The sequence below is a fragment of the Carettochelys insculpta genome, chromosome 14 (genome assembly GCF_033958435.1).
Source record: "Carettochelys insculpta isolate YL-2023 chromosome 14, ASM3395843v1, whole genome shotgun sequence".
In the NCBI taxonomy this organism is placed as follows: Eukaryota; Metazoa; Chordata; order Testudines; family Carettochelyidae; genus Carettochelys; species Carettochelys insculpta.
The window spans coordinates 45,247,231-45,263,756 of record NC_134150.1 but is presented as its reverse complement, the minus strand read 5'-3'; the positions used below and the strand labels follow the sequence as shown (position 1 = coordinate 45,263,756).

Genomic DNA, 16,526 nt, shown 5'->3' with positions numbered 1-16,526 from the left:
AGGAGGGACAGGTTATGCACCTTGTGCAGTGGCTCAAGTGGTGATTAATGGTGCACAGGAGGAGTCTCGCAGTATCATGTAGCATGTGTGTGACCAGAGCCCTGCATCCTTTCTCCACCACGGAGTCCTCACTGCAAACTCCAAAGCAGAAGCAGGGCCTGTAAAGGAGCAGCCACAGGGACACCCTTCTCAAAGCACAGCAAGTTCTGCACAAGGTGCAAAACCACTTGGTCAAGTGCCGTCCCTGGGGGTGCAGCACCACTCTGAGAGCTGGGGGGACTTTGGATTTGTCCATCACAGAGGTAACTATTGCGAGCCCCACTGTAGCACTGTGTCACTGCATCATGCTTTGTGAACATGTGGGTGGAGGCCCAAGGAGCTGCTTTACAGATCTCTAATACTGGCATGTTACTGAGGAATGCTGCCAAAGGTGACCTGGAGCTAGCAGAATGTGCTTAATGTGCTTTGATGGTTTTGTATTCTGGATAGAGCAGCACGTTTGAATGCACGTGGAAATCCATTTGGATAAGCACTGAGTGGATATAGAGCCTCCTTTTGAGTGCTCAGTAGCAGAGAGGAAAAGCCTCAGGTTGTGGTGTTCGAACAATCTAGCCACATGTGGCTGTTTGACTGGCTGTGTGGATAGTTGGCTTGAACAATAACAACTTAACAATCATTGCATTCAATTTTCTTTTAATCAAAAACCAAAACTTTTCAGAGAATAAAAAAGAAAAGTTCAGAACATCTTTCTCACAATATTATTCATATTTTCAAAATAATGTGGCTAGTTTGCTTCAGAACTGGCTAGACACCACGCGTCTAGGGTATTTCCTGAAGCGTTCTGTTCTTTAAAGTCTGAACGCTAGTGCCCTTCTAATGTCTAGAGCATGGGCGAGCAATAAGCAGCCCACAGGCTGAAAGTGGTTAACAGGCTTAGCCCCTGGCAGGCTGCCAGATGCTTTATTTATGTTCATGGTCACAGGTACGGCCTCTCACAGCTCCTGATGGCTGCGGTTAGCCTTTCTCAGCCAGTGGGCGCTGCTGGAAGTGGTGCGAACCTGATTACTGTTTTCTACAGTTCCCATTGGCTGATAACAGCAAACCATGGCCAACGGGAGCTGCAAGTAGTCTTACTTGGGGTTGCTCAGGTAACCAGAGCATCTGGCAGCCCATCAGGGGATAACCCTGGTGAACCATGTCCAGCCTGATCTAAAGTTTGTAGGGTGGCTTCTATTGGAGGACTATGAGGCTTAGGATGGAAATGTCAGTAGGTGAATAGATTCGTTCATATGAAATTCTGTGGTTAGTTTCAACAAGAACATAGGCTGTGGATGTAGCACGACCCTGTCCTTGCAGACGACTGTGTAGGGAGGACCTGCCATGAACAATCCCATCTCACTCACCCTTCTGGCCAAAGTAATGGCAATTAGGCAGGCGATTTCATCAATAAGTGGCGTAATGAGCAGGTGGCTAATGTGGCGAATGGTGTTCTGGTGAAGCTTTTGGTACCAGGCTGACGTCCCACATTGGTATAGGTTGTCACACACCTGGTAAACCCTGATGAGACCTTCAGGAAGAATTTCGTAGTTGGATGCGCCAATGTTGCAGTTCCATCGATCTCTCAGTGGAATGGCTGCACCAGACTCTGACTGAGCTCATTGTTAAGCCAGTGCTTTGCAGCCCCAGTAGGCATTCTAAAATTAAAGGTAGTGTTGCCGAATCACTCATTAAGGGCCTGGCTTAACCCCTGACAGAGAACCTCTGCCAGTTGTGAAGGTAGCTAGCTCTCGTAGTCAGTTTCTTGCTGTTTCATACCCTGTGTTTAACTGGTTCCAAACAGAATATTTCATCATGGTGGAATCATTCAGTAGACATGCCTAAAGGTGACATATCCAGGTTTGGGTGGTGAGAGTGACCACTGTATTGAGACAGCATATCCAGAGACCGAGGGAGAGCTTACATGGCACATAGAGCCATGTTGGGACTATAAGGATAACTTTGGCCTTGTCTGCTTGTATCGTGTGTATTGTGTGGTGTTACTGGTATCACACATGAGTTGTGTCACACATTGATGACTGTCATCCCAGTTCCACTCTTGAGCAGCACATTGTGAGAATGGCTCATGCTGGGAGGGCTGCACTGTTTGAACTATGGACCTCTCCATTCATTGCCCATTTGTGATCCGGGAGAAGTACCTGCTGAGTGTGTCTGCTGTGGCATTCTAACAGCCTGGCAAATAGCACACTGATAAGTTTGGGTTGTATGGTACGCACCTATTCCAACATTGATGGCTTCTGCGCACAGCGCATGTGACTGAACTCCTCCTTGCTTGTTGATGTAGAAGATGCAGGTGATCATTTGACTGGATTTGTTCCGACACAGTGTAGGAAATAGCTGCTGGCATTGTGGAGTACTTGTGCCCGTACAGCCATTTCGTGTCATTGCCCACCACTGTATGAGTGTAGGAAAGTGGGTGGCACTGCGAGCTGTGTGTGTGGGTCATGGTTGCCTGTTAAGAATACCATGCTTAGCCAGACTTGTTGGCATCACGTGTGTAGTCTTGCACGTTGTATCCTGAACATTGGGGCTGCCATGTTTCCTAGTAATTGTAGGACAGCCTGAGCCCCAACATGAGTTCTGATTTGTAACTGTGCTAGAAGGGTTGTGACTTGGGTAAGATACCTGGGAGTCTGGGTGTACCCTGACTGCTGCCCTTGTGTCTGACAGAGCTGGGCCTTTGATAGGCAATCAGTCATGTAAGGGAAAATCATTATGCCCTGTTTGCACTGATGTGCCGCTACCACCATTAGTGCTTTGGAGAGCCCATCAGTGCTGCGGACAGGCCATATGGGCGTGTTCTGCATTGGATGTGCTTTTGACCCTGTCTACTTTTGTCTGGAGTTCTTTTGGTAACCCTGAGGCCCGAACCATGTTGCCTGGTGTATTACTAAGGGTGTGGCTGTTGCTGCGACTGTCATGTCTGCTGTGTCCAATGCTGCGCCGAGGCTTGTTTTGGACATGAGCTCTCCCTCAGTGAGAATGGCCTGGAATTGTGTCAGTTTTAACTCTGGGAGCTCAGATATGGACTGGGAAAGTTTCTCATAGCTGTTGTAGTTGTACTGGGCCAAGTAGTGCTGCATAATTGGCCACCTGAAGCTAAAGGGTGCTGGAGGAATACACTTTGCGTTCAAACATGTCAAGTCTTTTGTGTTCTTTGTCATGGAGTGTGACCTTGAATTAGGGCTATTTTTATGGAGCGTTACTGCTTCACCAGCTAGGGAGTTGGGAGGTGGGTGTGCGCCTAGAAGGTCTTCCCTGGAATGAGACATAATATTTTCTATCTGCTCTTGAGTAGCTGGGAGGCACAGAGCAGGTGTCTGCCAGGCTGGCTCTGCAGGACCCAAGATAGCCTTGTGGACAGGAAAGGCAATTTTGGAAGTAGACATGCACTGCAGTATTTATACCAACTTGTGCTGGTTTGTCTTTACCGCCTCGAGTGGGATATCTTGGCTTTGTGTGGCCCTCTTGAATAACTCTTGAAACTGTTTGAAGTCACCCACTGAAGTTGCTGGTGGGGGCATGATCACCTATCTAGGATGGAAGATGATTTGTGCACAGGAGAGGTGTTCTGGTATGTGCGCATGTGCCTTTCTGTATTCTGAGGGTTGCGGTGTCGATGTACCTGGTGTGTCAAAGTGCTCATCTGAGAACAGTGACCTTGCAGGAGACAGCCTGTGTTTTCATGGGCCTCTCTGCAGAAACATCTGAGCCCTCTCTTCTGTTCTTTCAGAAGGTAGATCTCTCTTGCTGTCTTGAAGCGTGCCTGGAGAGGCTGTTTGCTTGTCTGCCACAGACTGGGGTGAATTCTCCATAAAGATACTTTAAAGCTGAAAATCCCAGACTCGTCATGATCTGGCTTTCTGGCTTGCAGTGGGAGCACTTTTGGGGAATATGCCCTCCACCCAGGCAGCATATATATAAAGAGTGTCCATCTGAAATGGGCATGACCACAGCAGGAGTCAAACTGGAACCTGGAGACCCCAGCATTTTAATTAGTAACCAGCCCTTAAGGTGGGGGTTGGCTAATGAACTAATACGAATTTTTAACGAACACTGTCTGTACAATTCTGCTAAATGGTTGTCTAAAAGCTCGTCAGCTGTTCCAGAGAACAGTGCTAACACTGCCCCTCTGCTCCGGCTTCAGCTGAGGCTGGCTGAGATGGAACTGGAGGGCTCGGGTCGTGGGAGTGCTGCACCTGGCACCAATGCACAAGATGCTCACTGTGTACATGCTACGCACATGGACACTGCTCCTATAAATCTCTGCCTGATGGTGCTGGGGTCCTCCACCAGCTACGGTGGCCCAGTCACCAGAACACCGCTCGAAGAAGAACCGGGGCATTATTTGCCAGGCTTGTATTTTCTAGGTGTTACACTGATACCCAGAAGCAGTAACTGCAGCAAGACCTCTCTTCATTCATTCCTCCATACACAAGCCTAGGCTGAAAAATGCTGCCTGTGTGGCTTGGCGGATGCTGTGACCAGGTGGAATGCTGCCTCGCTATCATTTTATTTTCCTCTGGATGAGACTGTAAAGTTATTTGTCGCCTACTCTCTGGAAACTGGCTTATGTGTTCACCAAAGGAGCTGCCGCCTAACCTCTAACAGCTAGAGATTGATTTATACTTTGCTTTGATACGTGAGGTTTTTTTTTCTCTTGTCTAAAACAATTCTGTGTATTCTTTTTATCCACCAAAATGCCCAGGTTCATCTTTGAATCTTGCTAAGTTCTTATCTCAACAACATCCTGTGGCAACACATTCCACCATCTAATTACATGTATAAAAAGTATTTATTTTATTGGGTTTGAATGTGACAGAGGCTTTGAGCCAGGCCTGACCAGCTGGGAGCTCTCCCTATAAGAAGGGAGCTCCCAGCGAACAAGGGGTGAGCAGTGAACAGGGGGCAGCAGCTAACAGGGAAGGGAGTTTGCCTCTGGGCAAAGTGTCCTAGAGGAGCTTGGGTGAGTGTGGGATTTGGGGGGCTGTGTGGTGAGCTGGTGGGTGAATGTCTGTCTGCAGCTTGATCAGCTGCCTAGGTACCTGAGCTTGTGCTGTGCAGAGAAGAGCAGTTTGCAAGGTGTGAATTGGGGGAGTTCCCTGCCAGGTGAGCCTTCAAGGGCTGATTAGACTGGAGGCAAGGCTTTGAGCCAGGCCTGACCAGCTGGGAGCTCTCCCTATAAGAAGGGAGCTCCCAGCGAACAGGGGGCAGCAGCTAACAGGGAAGGGAGTTTGCCTCTGGGAGTTCGCCGAGGAAGGAGCCCCGTGTTTGTCCTTTTCAGGTATGGTGTTCCACCTGTGCCCTGCAAGGCAGCACTACCAGGAAAAGGAGTCTCTGAAGAGAAGAGCCTGAAGAGCAATGGGGGAAAGTGGACCTGGAGGCGCTGAGAGCAGCTGAGGGGAGAGGGGCCAGTGCAGTGAGGAGGGCGGACATGGGAGCAGATGGGGGTAGTGGGTTGGGGAGGGTCCTATGGTGATGGTAGCTGGGGGGAGGGGCTGTGAAAGGTGGGGAGGAGGGTCCTGGGGATATGAGGTCATTGCTCCACAGGGAGCTATGGTGACTCGTGGTGACAGGGAGGCATGAAGTAGTTGGATCCTTAACCACATTCTCCACACCCCACTGCCTTGTGGGTTATCCTGGGAAGGAGCAAGGCTAAGGGAGTAAACCCTGACAGAAAATCCGGAGTGGAGTCCGAAGGTGGTTCGGTGTCAACTTCTGGCACTGTCCCGGCAACTCCTGCAGCTGAGCTGGTACCGGACATGGAGGTTCTCCTCTCCTTTGGACTATATCAGTAAAGCCGAGAGGGGGACACTGGTGTCTGGGCAGCCCAGTGTCTCCATAATAAGTGCCCAGGCTCACGCCCGGAGAGGTACTCCGGCATCGCTGAACAGCGTTGCATCAACATGGGAGGCAACAGATACCGGTTATAAGCTCTTGCTCAATTGGCGTAGAGGACGAGCACCAGGGGTTGCCTTCGACGGTGGGAGAGATCCTCGCATCTCACTGGACAGTCACCGCCCGCCTCAAGCTGGGCAGCCCCCAGCCAATAGGGTACTGTCCCACCACAGTTCACCTGCCTCGTTGGGTGTGTGAGGCTTAAGGTTCCTGAACCTGACAAGTGACTGAAATTTGGGCACCAGGCAAACCAATAAGAAAATCAACAAGAAATGAGAAACATCAACAATTTAAGCCTGCTTGCTGGAATGTGCGGACCATGCTGATCGGCTTGACTGAAGATCTTCAGGCCATCAGTGACACCCGCAAGACTGCTGTCATCAACGAGGAACTGAAGAGGCTCAGAGTTGATATCGCTGCACTGCAAGAGACACGACTCGCAGATTTGGGGTCTCTAAAGGAAAAGGACTACACCTTTTTCTGGCAGGGTAAAGCCCAAGAAGAACCCAGAGAGCATGGTGTTGGCTTTGCTGTCAGAAACACCCTTCTACAAATGGTTGATTTAGTCATGGACGGATCAGAAAGACTTCTTCGGATCACACTTCAAACTTGCGCCGGTCCTGTCCACCTGATCAGCGCTTATGCTCCAACCCTGTACGCCACACCAGAAGTAAAAGACAAGTTCTATGATGTGCTTAGTGCTGCTGTAGCGCAAATACCTGCTCGTGAACAACTGTACATCTTGGGTGACTTCAAAGCAAGAGTTGGAGCTGATTGGGCCTCATGGCCTTGCTGCTTAGGACACTTCGGTGTGGGAAAAATGAATGACAATGGACAGCGTCTCCTTGAACTGTGCACGTACCACAATCTCTGCATCACAAACACATTCTTCCTAACGAAGCCACAGCACAGAGTGTCGTGGAGACACCCACGCTCGAAGCACTGGCATCAACTAGATGTGGTCATCACTAGGCGTAATAACCTCAGAAACGTCCCTCTGACGCGCAGCTATCATAGTGCTGACTGTGATACAGATCACTCGCTAGTTTGCTCCAAGCTCAAGCTGAGACCCAAGAAGCTGTACCGCTCTAAACCTGCTGGAAGGCCCCGCATTGACGCCAGAAAGACGTCAAACGCGGAGAAAGCTGAAAAGTTCAGAGAGACCCTCCAGGAAAATCTGCGCAGCGGCCCTGGGGGCGCTGATGCGACATCCAAATGGCAACATCTGAGGGATACAGTTTACAACACGGCCTTGTCGGTGTTTGGAAGAAGAGCTAGAAACACGAACGACTGGTTCGAAGCTAACTCCGATGAGATGATTCCAGTCATTGAAAAGAAGCGCGCTGCACTCCTGGAGTACAAACGCTCACCGAGCCAGAGTACCCAGCAAGCGCTCAGAGAGGCCAGAAGAACAGTACAGCAGACAGCCAGGCACTGTGCCAACAACCACTGGCTCCAGCTATGCAGCAGCATCCAGACCTGTGCCGACTTTGGTAATCTCAGAGGAATGTACGAGGGTATGAGGAAGGCATTAGGACCCACCCAGAACAAGATGGCACCTCTGAAATCCAAATCTGGTGAAGTCATTGCTGACAAAGCCAAACAGATGGAGCGCTGGGTTGAGCACTACTCCGAGCTGTACTCACACGAGAACTTTGTGGTTGACGCAGCCCTCGATGTCGTCGAGCTCCTACCAGTAATGGACGAACTGGATCAAGAACCGACTGTGGATGAACTGAAGACAGCCATCGACAGCATTGCAGCAGGAAAGGCCCCTGGTCAGGATGGTATGCCACCAGAGGTAATCAAATGTGCCGCGGACAAACTCCTGGAACCCCTACATGAGCTACTGTGCCTGTGCTGGAAAGAGGGTGAGGTTCCACAGGATATGTGCGACACTAACATTGTAACGTTGTATAAGAACAAAGGAGACAGAAGCGACTGCAACAACTACCGTGGAATCTCCCTCCTAAGCGTCACTGGTAAACTGTTCACTCACGTCATCCTTGGCAGACTCCAGAAGATTGCTGAGAGGGTGTACCCCGAATCGCAGTGTGGATTCCGCGCAGAGAGGTCTACCGTTGACATGGTCTTCTCTCTAAGGCAGCTGCAGGAGAAGTGCAGGGAGCAGAGAAAGCCACTCTACATAGCCTTCATCGACCTGACCAAGGTCTTTGACTTGGTTAGCAGGGATGGTCTGTTCAAACTGCTCCACAAGATAGGCTGTCCTCCACGGTTACTCAAGATGATCCAGTCGTTCCATGAAGACATGAGAGGAACCATCCAATATGACGGCGCATTATCGGATGCTTTCAGAATCAAAAGCGGCGTCAAACAAGGATGCGTGCTTGCTCCGACACTGTTCGGGATCTTCTTCGCACTCCTCCTGAAGCATGCCTTTGGATCTTCAACAGAGGGCATCTTGCTGCACACAAGATCTGATGGGAAACAGTTTAACCTTGCAAGGCTGAAAGCTAAGTCTAAGGTGCGAGAAGTCCTCATCAGAGACATGCTGTTCGCAGACGGTGCTGCTGTAGTGTCTCACACAGAAGACCAGCTTCAAAAACTACTGGATCAGTTCTCCAAAGTGTGCAAGGACTTTGGGCTTACCATCAGCCTAAAGAAGACAAACGTACTCGGTCAGGATGTTGCTGAATCCCCATCAATTAGCATTGACAACTGTATGTTAGAGGTCGTCCATGAGTTCATTTACCTCGGGTCCACCATCACTGACACCCTGTCGTTGGACGCTGAGCTAAATAGGAGGTTCGGAAAAGCAGCCACAACTCTGTCCAGACTCAGCAAGAGAGTGTGGAATAACAACAAGCTGTACACTCACACCAAAATGCAAGTCTACAGAGCCTGCATCCTCAGCACCCTCCTTTATGGCAGCGAGACTTGGACCCTGTACGCCCGCCAGGAAAAGAGGCTGAACGTCTTCCACTTGCGCTGCCTCAGGCGCATCCTTGGAATATCATGGAAGGACAGAGTGACCAACACCGCCGTCCTCGAGCAAGCTGGAATCCCAACCATGCACACCCTCCTCAGGCAGCGTCGGCTCCACTGGCTTGGCCACGTCCACAGGATGAATGATGGAAGGATTCCAAAAGACATCCTGTATGGTGAGCTAGCCTCTGGCAACAGACCTCCCGGACGCCCCCAGTTGTGCTACAAAGATGTCTGCAAGAGAGACCTCAGAGAGGTAGACATCGAGCTGGACAACTGGGAAGAACTAGCAGACGACCGCGGCAGATGGAGGCAGGGGTTACACAAGGGCCTTCAGAAGGGCGAGTTGAAGATCAGACAGCTAGCAGAGAAGCGAGCGCACAGAAAGCACAATAAGGACTTGCCAGACACCCACTACATCTGCAAGAGATGCAGCAAGGACTGTCACTCTCGTGTGGGTCTTCATAGTCACAAAAGACGCTGTAAATGAAGTCCTAAATTGAAACTTTAAAGGGCGCGATCCATAGTCTATGCAGACTGAAGGATGCCTACTACTACTAAATGTGACAACTTTCTGTTTCATTGACTGTGTCATGGAGAAGCGTCACCGTAATCCTACTCTGCCCAAACCATTGATTGTTTTCTATACTTTTATAACAGCCTCGCAACTCATTTCATTTCTTGGGTAAAAACCCAATCTGTCTTCCCATGAAAGCTTTTCCATCCCTTACCTGCTATTGCTGCCCTTCGCTGACCCCCCTCTGAAACATGCTTTTTTGAGCCAGGATGACCAATCCCCCACATGAGAACAAACCACTGCTCTATAGATGGTGGTGTATCAGCTGTAAGGCCCTGCCTGGCAGAGGGGGAAGGGAGGGTGCCCTTGTGGAACAACAAGATGCCATGGTTTGTTAGCAGGGCTCTTGCAGAGGATGCTGGGCAGGGAGGTAACATCTTAGCACAAGAGATACGGGGCTCCAGCTGAGCAGCAAACCAGCAGCCCTTTGCAAGAGCATTGTCCGTAGAAGAGAATCGGGTCAACCAGGGACCCAGGATTGCCCTGCCCTGCACCAGTCCCAGGTCCGGGGTGGACAATGATTTTTGATGTGAGGCCACGCCAAGATTTTGGCAAGTGGTCAGGGGTGGCACTTTTCTGTGGTGGTGGTGGGTTAGATTTGAAAGGGGGCTTGGTGTACAGGACTGGGGTGGAGGCAGCCCCACCGACAGGGGAGCCCTGGGGGGGCAGGTGTACTGGGGCTCCCCATTCGAGAGGTGCACTGGGGGTCCCATCTGCTGCTGCTGCTACTGTGGCCATAGCCCTGGGCCCCTTTGAAATGAGGAGCCCCAGTACCACTGAGAAGGCGTTTGGCTGGGGAGGGGGGTTGTGACCAGCGTTCCCTGTAAACGAGCATGTGGGCGGCCACCAGGAGAGATTGAGGTGCTGCCCAGCTGATCAGCAGAGCCCCCAGCTCTCACAGCCAACAGCACGTTTTTACTGGTGATGCACACTGGCATGTGCCTCGGTACTTTGCCTGTGGTTGGAGAAAACTAGAGGGAACACAGGTTGTGAACTGGGGCCAGGGACTGGGCTGCAGCATCTGGGAGGGTGTCTGGGTGCAGGGGAGGAGTCTGGCCTTGGGATGGTTGTCGGAGGATGCAGGGTCTGGGGGAGGTTAAGGGTGGGCTGCCAGAGGTAGGCTCTGGCTGGGAGACGCTGCCCTAAGCAGCTCCTGGCCAGCAGCCCCAGCCCACTGTGTTCCATGTGGCTCTCTGTGCTGGGAAGTGGGAGGGCTTTGCACACTGCCCCGCCCCCCAGAACAACCTCCCAGCTTCTATTGGCTGGACACTGGCCCAGGGGAGCTGAGAAATTGTGCTGCACCCCTTCCCCCCGACACTTTTCAGGTCTCAGCAACAGTTTCTGGCCGATAAGCACAGAGAGATTTTGGTGGGGGTGGGGGCAGCAGACAAAGCTCTGCCCACTCTGCAGCCACAGGGACAGGCGCTGGGCTGGATCAGGAGTGCTGAGGGGCTGGATCTGTCCCCTGGGCCATATCTTGTCCATCCCTGGTTTAGACCCAGAGCCATGCACAGGGTCTCAACACACAGTGGTGTCAGGCTTGGAAGTGTCAGCATGACCGCCCCCAGAACAGCTCTGGACTGCACCTCCCTAGTCAAATCAATCCTGCTGCTGTTGCGAGGGGCCAGCTCTCTGCAAAGGGGAAGAGAAACCATGCCTGTGCGTCCACGTTCCTCTGGGTCACAGCACAGCACAGCAAAACAGCCCCACAGCAGAAAGGCGCCTTGTGACTGCAGGTGACTGACTACACCTCTCTCCCCAGGCGGGAGGTTGGCCACCTAGGACAGAGCAGTCACGACAGCCTTTCATCAGCCTTTAATACTGGGGTTTCAGAATGCAACCAGCAGAGACGAGGTCACAAAGGCTCTAAAACTTTCCTTATTTGTGCCCCCACAAGCCTGATGGTTAGGTGCCCGGGCCAGAATTCCTGTCCACAGAGTGACTGCTGACCAGTGCCGGGTGGGGGGTCCTTTTCCATGTGGATATTGTATCATTTTATTGCATGGGCCATAACATACGCTGTAGGTACAGAACCCCTCCCCCGGGTTGGTAGCTTATTCCAGCTTCTAGTCTATTTTAACTAAGACTTTTTCTCCGGTGTCTATAATTTTTATTAGTGCTGAAGTTATTTTTAATTTGTAATTAACACAGTCTACGTCCCCTGCTGTTGGTTGGATGGCATGGAAGCCTCGAGACACATTGTTATGCTCTGCAGTAGCTGAAAGGGGCAGTAGGTGTCTCTCTCAGCCTTCCCTTGGCCCTCCTGCATAATTCCAAAATGGCAGCTTTTTGAAAATTCACCTTGATTATCAGACATTAAAAGTGACTCATCCCGCAGTGACTGTCTGGCAGAAGGATGGGATCAGACAGCAGACAATACGGGACTGGACGCATTAACACACTATATTACAGAGCCCATCAAAAATACCTTTGTTCTGTCAAAGATCCAATCATTTCCTAGTTGCGTTCTTCTGAAGAGAAAGAATAATAATAACCATAATAATATTAAAAAACACAGAGGAATTTAAACCCTCCCCCAGTCTCTTTACTCTGGGAGGGAGGGACATGTTTTCTTAATGCCCAATCAAGGAGCAGAGGGAGATCACGCAATGGGAGCTGCTGGGCTGTGGAAATGGGACTGTGCAATACCACACAGTACTTGTTTGCGCTTGAAAATCATCATATTATTGCCCCAGATTCTGCTAATTGGAAACTCATTAGCAGGCAGATGCTTAAATTAAATATTTGCAGCTGCACTCACACCCACGCTGCAATCTAATCCCACCCAACAGCACAAGCAGAGCCGAAAGAGTTTATTTCACATTTACTGTTCAAAAGAACCCCAACAACTGGAGCTTTAACCTGTAATCATCCTGGCACATTTCATCTGCACAGAGAGAGTGTGTGGAAATGCCATTGCTGATAAATACTTTACGAGCAGCGATAACAGCCTGTAAGTTTCAGCACCCAAGTCCTCCCACCAACTGTAAAGCTTGCAGACTCCCTGCATTCGTGCATGTTTCTATGTTTATCATCAAACCGTGTGGGTGAAACATACTCCATACTTAGCACTGCTCCGTGTGAGAGTCGCTCACGCACTTCCTTGACTCCCCAAGGAGATGGAGAAAGCCTAACTGGGAGGTTTGGGCTCTGGTTTTATCATTTCCACCACTTGCCTGTGAAGAGAGAGAAACTGTCCAGGGCTGAGCAGAATGTTTATCAGCCACGAAAAATACTGCAAAGGCAACGTGCGGCACATCAGAGGCAGCTCTGGCCTTGGCGCTCACATAGGTGTTCCTGCCAAAGAGTTTAAGGAATATGATTAAAACACAAATTCCATAAACATCAATTTCCCATCGGTTTAATAATAAACAGGTTCTGTTTGATCAGATGTTTCATTCCCCTCACTGGATTCATGAATAGTCCATGGGAAATCAAGTGGTGCCCTTAGCACAACCTGCACAAAGCAGCGCCTCCTGGTAGAGGGCTGCAATTCCACAAGAGGGTGCAGGGGCTGAAGGGTGGGTATGGGGGGCAAGGGAGACTGGTGCAGACCCCAGGACATAAGTGGATACAACCAATGCACCCAGCACATCCCATGGGCCGAGAGCTCTCTTGTGCATCCTGCAAAGTTTTCCTTTTCTCTTCTGACGCCCTCCCTTAGCCAGAGAGCAAAACCAGACAGTAATTCTCCTCTTTTTTTCTCTCTTTTTCCCTCAGCTGCACCTGGGAACAGCAAATTCATTTCATCTCCAGGCAGCCAGAAGCCGGCCCAAGGCTGGCAGCAACTGGGCTTTCTCTTACCTATTGTACACCTCCCACGAGGGAGGAAAATGCAAAAATGCCACATGCAAAATCTCTTCCTGAACCTGATGAGCAGAGCAAAGGCGAGAAGGATCCCGGCTTGCCCCACATGAAGTGCCTGTGATGCTGGGCTGGATTCATGAAAGGGAAAACAGGAAGAGAGTTTGTGTTTGTAGAATTTTAATGAGCCCAAAAGGTTATTTCTCTGCAGTTCTAATAGTTCCCAGCTCTTCATGTTCCTAGGAAACTGGTCCTGTAGCTCTAGTCACATTTGGATACTGTCTGCAGCACACAGTACACTGTGCTGCTACAGAGCATGGATGGACATGACAGATCAGCAGCATGTTCACATTCTACACAGAAGAAACAAGGAACCAGAAGGTCCTGTGTACTTTGGGCTCTGCAAAGGACAGAGATCTCCTACCCCTGCCACAGACTACGCCTGCCACTTGAAAGCACTGTAGCTCCTGGGAGAGAGTCGCTCCAAGAGACCAAGGAAAAGAAAAACCAAGGGGAGAAAAGATAAAGGGTGATCTCAGAACGGCCTGGGGCTTTCTGTTCATGTGGCTTTCCAGGCTCCTCAGAGTGCACGGAGCCAACCATGGGACACAGGGGCAGGGGCAGGAGCACAGTGCCTGCTCCCCGCTTCCCTCCATGCCCCGAAATTCCCCCACGACGCAGGGGCAGGGGCAGGGGCACGGTGCCTGCTCCCCGCTTCCCTCCATGCCCCGAAATTCCCCCACGACGCAGGGGCAGGGGCAGGAGCACGGTGCCTGCTCCCCGCTTCCCTCCATGCCCCGAAATTCCCCCACGACACAGGGGCAGGGGCACGGTGCCTGCTCCCCACTTCCCTCCATGCCCCGAAATTCCCCCCACGACGCAGGGGCAGGGGCAGGAGCACGGTGCCTGCTCCCCACTTCCCTCCATGCCCCGAAATTCCCCCCACGACGCAGGGGCAGGGGCAGGAGCACGGTGCCTGCTCCCCGCTTCCCTCCATGCCCCGAAATTCCCCCCACGACGCAGGGGCAGGGGCAGGGGCAGGAGCACGGTGCCTGCTCCCCACTTCCCTCCATGCCCCGAAATTCCCCCACGACACAGGGGCAGGGGCAGGAGCACGGTGCCTGCTCCCCACTTCCCTCCATGCCCCGAAATTCCCCCCACGACGCAGGGGCAGGGGCAGGAGCACGGTGCCTGCTCCCCGCTTCCCTCCATGCCCCGAAATTCCCCCCACGACGCAGGGGCAGGGGCAGGAGCACGGTGCCTGCTCCCCGCTTCCCTCCATGCCCCGAAATTCCCCCACGACGCAGGGGCAGGGGCAGGAGCACGGTGCCTGCTCCCCGCTTCCCTCCATGCCCCGAAATTCCCCCCACGACACAGGGGCAGGGGCAGGAGCACGGTGCCTGCTCCCCGCTTCCCTCCATGCCCCGAAATTCCCCCCACGACACAGGGGCAGGGGCAGGAGCACGGTGCCTGCTCCCCGCTTCCCTCCATGCCCCGAAATTCCCCCCACGACACAGGGGCAGGGGCAGGAGCACGGTGCCTGCTCCCCGCTTCCCTCCATGCCCCGAAATTCCCCCACGACACAGGGGCAGGGGCAGGAGCACGGTGCCTGCTCTCCGCTTCCCTCCATGCCCCGAAATTCCCCCACGACGCAGGGGCAGGGGCAGGAGCACGGTGCCTGCTCCCCACTTCCCTCCATGCCCCGAAATTCCCCCACGACGCAGGGGCAGGGGCAGGAGCACGGTGCCTGCTCTCCGCTTCCCTCCATGCCCCGAAATTCCCCCACGACGCAGGGGCAGGGGCAGGAGCACGGTGCCTGCTCCCCACTTCCCTCCATGCCCCAAAATTCCCCCACGACGCAGGGGCAGGGGCAGGAGCACGGTGCCTGCTCCCCGCTTCCCTCCATGCCCCGAAATTCCCCCCACGACACAGGGGCAGGGGCAGGAGCACGGTGCCTGCTCCCCGCTTCCCTCCATGCCCCGAAATTCCCCCACGACACAGGGGCAGGGGCAGGAGCACGGTGCCTGCTCTCCGCTTCCCTCCATGCCCCGAAATTCCCCCACGACGCAGGGGCAGGGGCAGGAGCACGGTGCCTGCTCCCCACTTCCCTCCATGCCCCGAAATTCCCCCACGACGCAGGGGCAGGGGCAGGAGCACGGTGCCTGCTCCCCGCTTCCCTCCATGCCCCGAAATTCCCCCCACGACACAGGGGCAGGGGCAGGGGCACGGTGCCTGCTCCCCACTTCCCTCCATGCCCCGAAATTCCCCCCACGACGCAGGGGCAGGGGCAGGAGCACGGTGCCTGCTCCCCGCTTCCCTCCATGCCCCGAAATTCCCCCCACGACGCAGGGGCAGGGGCAGGGGCACGGTGCCTGCTCCCCGCTTCCCTCCATGCCCCGAAATTCCCCCACGACGCAGGGGCAGGGGCAGGAGCACGGTGCCTGCTCCCCACTTCCCTCCATGCCCCAAAATTCCCCCACGACGCAGGGGCAGGGGCAGGAGCACGGTGCCTGCTCCCCGCTTCCCTCCATGCCCCGAAATTCCCCCCACGACACAGGGGCAGGGGCAGGAGCACGGTGCCTGCTCCCCGCTTCCCTCCATGCCCCGAAATTCCCCCACGACACAGGGGCAGGGGCAGGAGCACGGTGCCTGCTCTCCGCTTCCCTCCATGCCCCGAAATTCCCCCACGACGCAGGGGCAGGGGCAGGAGCACGGTGCCTGCTCCCCACTTCCCTCCATGCCCCGAAATTCCCCCACGACGCAGGGGCAGGGGCAGGAGCACGGTGCCTGCTCCCCGCTTCCCTCCATGCCCCGAAATTCCCCCCACGACACAGGGGCAGGGGCAGGGGCACGGTGCCTGCTCCCCACTTCCCTCCATGCCCCGAAATTCCCCCCACGACGCAGGGGCAGGGGCAGGAGCACGGTGCCTGCTCCCCGCTTCCCTCCATGCCCCGAAATTCCCCCCACGACGCAGGGGCAGGGGCAGGGGCACGGTGCCTGCTCCCCGCTTCCCTCCATGCCCCGAAATTCCCCCACGACGCAGGGGCAGGGGCAGGAGCACGGTGCCTGCTCCCCGCTTCCCTCCATGCCCCGAAATTCCCCCCACGACACAGGGGCAGGAGCACGGTGCCTGCTCCCCGCTTCCCTCCATGCCCCGAAATTCCCCCCACGACACAGGGGTAGGGGCAGGAGCACGGTGCCTGCTCCCCGCTTCCCTCCATGCCCCGAAATTCCCCCACGACGC

The 16,526-nt window shown here is 53.6% G+C and overlaps 2 long non-coding RNA genes across 2 annotated transcripts in view; one reads left to right on the top strand and one right to left on the bottom strand.

The window, feature by feature from the left end:
- The window catches only part of LOC142020869 (uncharacterized), a 44,737-nt gene extending 30,944 nt beyond the window's left edge, over nucleotides 1-13,793 (top strand). The window contains exon 3 of the long non-coding RNA XR_012647529.1: nucleotides 13,199-13,793. This is a non-coding gene — a long non-coding RNA (uncharacterized LOC142020869). The remainder of the gene's footprint in view (nucleotides 1-13,198) is intronic.
- LOC142020870 (uncharacterized) overlaps nucleotides 12,394-16,526 on the bottom strand; it is a 71,974-nt gene continuing 67,841 nt past the window's right edge. The window contains exon 3 of the long non-coding RNA XR_012647530.1: nucleotides 12,394-12,775. This is a non-coding gene — a long non-coding RNA (uncharacterized LOC142020870). The remainder of the gene's footprint in view (nucleotides 12,776-16,526) is intronic.